Here is a 6,081-nt window from a genome sequence, read left to right on the forward strand (position 1 = left end):
TACCAATCAGAAACGGCCATTAACAATCTCCAAACAATTGATTGTTCTTCAAAATCTGTATTTTCGTCTGATACCGGATCAAACATAAGGTCTGTTTACACACAAACAGAGCTACTGAAGAAGCTGCTCTATGAAACAGCCAATCAGTGCAGAGCGCAACATTATTATTCATGACTCTTTCAAATAAGGTAATAATAGACCATTTCATTTTAAAAGCAAATCCAAGGGTTGTAAATTGACATCTCTGGATATTTTGGCACTTAATAAAGCCACAAACCTTCCATGCAGATATCAGAGAACAATTTAACACAATATTTCAATGCATTCTCTGTGATGAAACATTCAAAACATTTAAAAATCTGCAAAAAATATGTACACTTGGTATCCTTCATCCAAACTATTTACACACTCACGGCTGCTGGCAAGCAGAAAGCAATCAGCCATTAGAGGAAAGATGAACCCATGAGGAATCTGTAATCAAAAGCTCTGCTGCTGTAGAAACCATTATGAAAGACAAACAACATAGGAAACTATCAAATCGCCTTCAGAGAACAATAACAGTACCCAATCCACATTCCTGTTACCAGATTTCAGACAAACGCAGCAGCATAAGTACATGTAAATTAGAAATTTGATCATTTAAGTTTTTTATGATCTTTCACAGTACTGTACAATATACAGTAAAGGTCTCTGGTTTAGCTGCTGGGCAGCAAGTCTGTTCTGATAGGGTCACGAACAGCAGGGGAAAACACCCTGATGAAAAACAATAAACCATCACAGAAATGTTAATGGATATAATGGGAATTGTATTGGCTTAATGGAAACTATAATGGTCTCTGTGGGTCTCTGCTAGTAATGTGTTGGGTTCTATTGGTGGGAATGTTATCTGACATCAACAGATCACCAAATCCACTGTAAGAGAAAAGGTACCAAAGCTGTCACTGGGACGGGTGGGTGCAAAGTACAAAGGTGTACTTTTTGAAAGGGTACCGCCCCCATGACATCTTTTGCACTTATTCTGAACATATTATTATTTTGTAAGGGTTTTAATGATAAATGGCTGATGGTTCATAATGGCATTTGTAATAGAAACCTGTTCTCAGCATAAAATGTAATAATATATAATATTGCACAGTTGGCTACTTGGAAAAGGTTAGAATAATATATCTGTGTAATCAAATGTGACAAATGCCAACTTTAAAATTGTGTTATAGGCAGTGCTCGAACTGAATCAAGTCTTATGGGGGGTCCCCACCATGACATAGCAGAAAACCCTAAATGGCAACACATTACTACATTTAAACACAAATGTATGATTTATAAATTATTTTTGTGTAAAGGCCAGAAACTAATTTATAAATTATTTCAAAATATAAAGTTTAAGGCTAGATAGGACATTAATATGTATAAGTTGAGTGCAGGATAGCCTATATTAGGTGGGGTTGATGTCGGATCAACGTTGGGTTTTGATGTCAGATTAACATTGAATATTGACGTCGGATCAACATTGGATCTTGACTTCGGATCAACGTTGAATTTTGACATCGGATTAACGTTGAATTTTGACATCAGATCAACGTTGGAATTTTGACGTCGGATCAACATTGGATTTTGACGTCGGATCAACGTTGGATCTTGACGCCATATCAACGTTGGGTCTTGACGTCGGATCAACTTGACATCGGATTAACATTGGGTCTTGACATCGAATCAACGTTGGGTCTTGACGTCGGATCAACTTGACGTCGGATCAACATTGGGTCTTGACATCAGATCAATGTTGGGTCTTAAAATCGGATTAACGTTGGATTCTGGCGTCAGATCAACGTTGGACCTTGACGTCGGATCAACGTTGGATCTTGACATCATATCAACGTTAGATCTTGACATCATATCAACGTTGGATCTTGACATCATATCAACGTTGGGTCTTGACGTCGGATCAACTTGACGTTGGATCAACATTGGGTCTTGACATCGGATCAATGTTGGATTATGATGTCGGAGCAACGTTGGATCTTGATATCGGATCAACGTTGGATTCTGACGTCGGATCAACTAATGGATTCTGACAGCAGATCAACGTTGGGTCTTGACGTCGGATCAACATTGGGTCTTGATGTCGGATCAACGTTGGATAATGATGTCGGATCAACGTTGGATTCTGACGTCGGATCATTGTTGGATTCTGAGGTCGGATCATCGTTGGAATTTGACGTCCGATCAGCGTTGTATTTTGACATCAGATCAACTTTGGATTTTTACGTCATTTCAATGTTGGATTTTCATGTCAAGCCAAGTTGTGTCTTGACATCAGCCAAGGTTGGGAATTGATGTTAGGCCAACTTTGATCAGATGTCAAAACCCAGCAGTGTCCAGACACAACGTTGTTACAGGCCAAAACCACGGAAAAAGCTTAACACGACCTATATTGCATTTAAGTCCATGTAATTCGGATATTAAATGTGTTTTCAGTTTGTCACACCACAGAAAAATGATAATAACCACAAAGCTAAATTTGAATGAAAAATGCCGCCAAGAAAATAAAATACGTTATAAAATCTTTGAAAAATAGGGGGGATTCCCTGCTCTCAATGTGGGGGCCTGTACGCCGACGGCCCTGAAACCACGCCCACTCATGATTTGTGCTTTAAACAAAATAATCAAATAGAGAAAACTTGGGTTACTTGATATGCACATTTTGTGCTGTGATGTTCAATGTGAAAGGTGACCTTTAGAAACAAGCTAATATAAATATAATCCAAAAGGCCACAAACACACCACGTTTAAAGATGGGTTGTCTGACATATTAATGACGTAATGTACACACCATGTTCGGTTTTTTACAGGAGTGACATACACAAAAACATAATCAAAATTCACACATACTGACAGGATCTTCTAAAAACATTGCAGTTATACAGAAAGCTTAACCCTGGTTTACCATTCGGTGAATAGATTAACATTGAGTGACATCTGTTGGTGGAAAGTGGAATTAACACGTTGAGTTTCAAACCGCAATATTATCCCCATCTCTGTTTGAAACATTTAATTGTAAGATACTTACATTATAAACCATTATTATAAGCTTATCATTAGGAATCAGTGTATAGTGACAGTTTTGACAGTTCAACAAGGTATTATATGCATAGAGAAATTTGCATACTCTTCACAGTATACATGCAGTATTTTGAAGAAATAGTGGAATACAATTACTGGGCTATTAATACTTTACCTGCTGAAAAAAAACAGCTAAAACCAGCTTAAGGTTGACTGGTCTCCCACTCTGGGGTAGTAGGCTGGTTTTAGAGGGTTTTTTGCCACCTTTTACCAACCGGTTTTACCAGGCTGGAAGCTTGACTAGCTTGGCTAAATCTTAGCTGGTTAAAGAGAGAAGTTGCTGGTTTAGCAGGTCCTCCCAGCCTAGCAAAGCTGCTCAAGCTGGTCTTCCAGCCTAAAAAAAACCCTCTAAAACCAGCCTGCTTCACCACTTAAAACCAGGCAACAGATAATAATTTGCTTAAAGGGGACATATCACTAAATTCTGTCTTTTTCCATGTTTAAGTGCTATAATGATTTCCAAAGTGCTTCTATCAACCTAGAGAAAATGTAAAAAAAAAAAAAAAAGGAACAACCCAGTGACTTATTTTTGGTTAACCATTCTCAGCGAGCTCCAAGTGAAAAAATAGGTAATTGCAATTTGTCTCCTCTTGTGATGTCAGAAGGGGATCTTATTATAATAATACTGCCCCTTAATCTGCATTATCCAACCACAGCACTGCCATTTCGTGCAGAGATCAACTTATTTGCATTTAAAAAGACACAACCAAAAACTGCACATTTTTGCTGTGGTATTATATGATATTCACATGTACTTTGGGGACACCAATGATTTATTTGACATCTTAAAGAAGTCTTGTGAAATGTCCCCTTTAAACCACACACTATATTTTAAGTTTAATGAACTTTAATTTACAATTAATTTTAACAACTTAATTGTAATTTTAAATTGATAAAACTTAAAAATGTAAGTGCAACACCGAATTTTTACAGTGCAGGTACAGCTAAATCATAACATTTATGTTAACATTCATCAAAATCTGTTTATTAACTGAAATCACACTGACAAGTGACTAGGATTTGTACTTTATGGTGCCAACAGCAGTGCAGATTTGACACCCTTAAGGAGGAATGGAAAATACCAGTAACACAATTAAATGTGAGAAGTGGGAAGCACGCACATGCACTCACGTATTACAGGATTACAGATCTAATGATGACTGTAGTGTTTCCTGGGACACCTGATTATTTACAGCATCGTGGCCGTGGCTGACATTACCTCTAATGTTCTCCATCAATGAGATCAACCAGACACAATGTCTATATATAAACTAGGATATACAGTTTTGCAAAATTAGAATTACATTTGTTTTAAAGATAAATTTAAATTAAATGTATTTATTATCTGACACTGACTAATTCATGCTTCTTGGTTTCCTAAAATTTGAGTTAATTCAACTCAAAAATATTAGTTGACACAACAAATTTTACAAAACTTTTTTTGTTGAATGAACTCAAACTTTTTAAGGCAACAAACTTACTGTTTTAAGCTAAACCAATAAATCTTTTTTTTTACAGTGTTTTACTTTTTACTTTTCCAAACTACAGATACACTGTAAAAAATGCTGCTTTTTTGTCAAATCAACATATATTGTTATGTTACTTTTACTAAACAAATTAAGTTAAACAATTTCTTCAACTTGATTTTATACGTTATTTCAACTTCTTACCAATCAAAACTTAAATTAGTAGGTTAAATTCACTTGCAAAACCAAATTGTTTTAACTTCATGCTGCATTTTTGTTTACAGTGTATCTCTAATGAACCAAAGTATTAATTTAAGACTTCCTGCTGGTCCAATCCCTTCTCCTTATTACTGAGCCTCTGTAGGACTCAGAACAGAATTAATGTTCACCTGTCTGACTGTACGATTAGGTTTAGCTGATCCTCTGTTGCTCTGTCTATGCGTTATCCTATTGACGCACACAGACACTGGGCTAATTCAGGGATTTGGTTGTGTCATGAGGGAAGGATGGGCGAGGATTATAAAAGAAGGACACAGCTTCTCATGAATGGACGCATGTGTGAGAGAAGACTAAAGCTTGAATGATATTATAAACGTGTGTTTTATACCACAACATCATCAATTAAAGATTGAAGATCCTACAGTATCTTCACTTCTCTTCAAAGAAAATCCTGGGAGGAACCTCTGCAAAAATCAATTGAACAGCTTTTGCTCATTTATATCTGCAGGAATCATGGAGTCTGGGTCTCAAACGTTACCTAGGGAAGACGGTTTGATGCAACGGAGAACTTTAAAGGTCCCTGCTCGTGGGGCCTCCTCACATTTTGTGGGCTCCACCATCGTCATCCTCTCCTCTTACGCAGTGGCAACGCTAGCGATGAACTGTGGGAAAAAAATCCTGGATCAGCGGATGGGCAATGCCTCTTTAAAAAACTGATTTGAGGTCAGTACACACTGACCACATTATTATGGACTGATGGGTGACCTGCGCTCAGTTTCACAGAGCACTTTAGCGCTTATGGCTTGTAATGGAATTATATATCATGTGAAAATAACTTATAACTCAGTCATCTCGAATTATGCGTGATCTGATGTTAACAGTCTGCTGGCAGATTTGGGTTTGGTATACCGTAGTTTGCTTTGTACGTAGCTGTTAAAGAAACTGGATAATGTGAATGAATTCAGAAAGGCACCAGCTTAGTAATAATTTCTGTGTGTTGTAAATAATGTCACAAAGATGTTTATATATATATATATATATATATATATATATATATATATATATATATATCTACAGCATTTGTAATGTCTCAGTTTGATTTAATAAAAAATCTAGGATAATTTTAATATGTACTCCCTATATTTATGTGAAATTATAAAGATTTAATTGATGCATTTAGACAGATTATGTCTATTTTTATGTTTTAGGAAATGTGTGTAAATGTTTAAGATGTTGTCAGTGTCATCTGGCTCTGTATTTTAAAAGCTTCCAGTTT

The sequence above is a fragment of the Paramisgurnus dabryanus genome, chromosome 4 (assembly GCF_030506205.2).
Source record: "Paramisgurnus dabryanus chromosome 4, PD_genome_1.1, whole genome shotgun sequence".
NCBI classification, from domain to species: Eukaryota; Metazoa; Chordata; class Actinopteri; order Cypriniformes; family Cobitidae; genus Paramisgurnus; species Paramisgurnus dabryanus.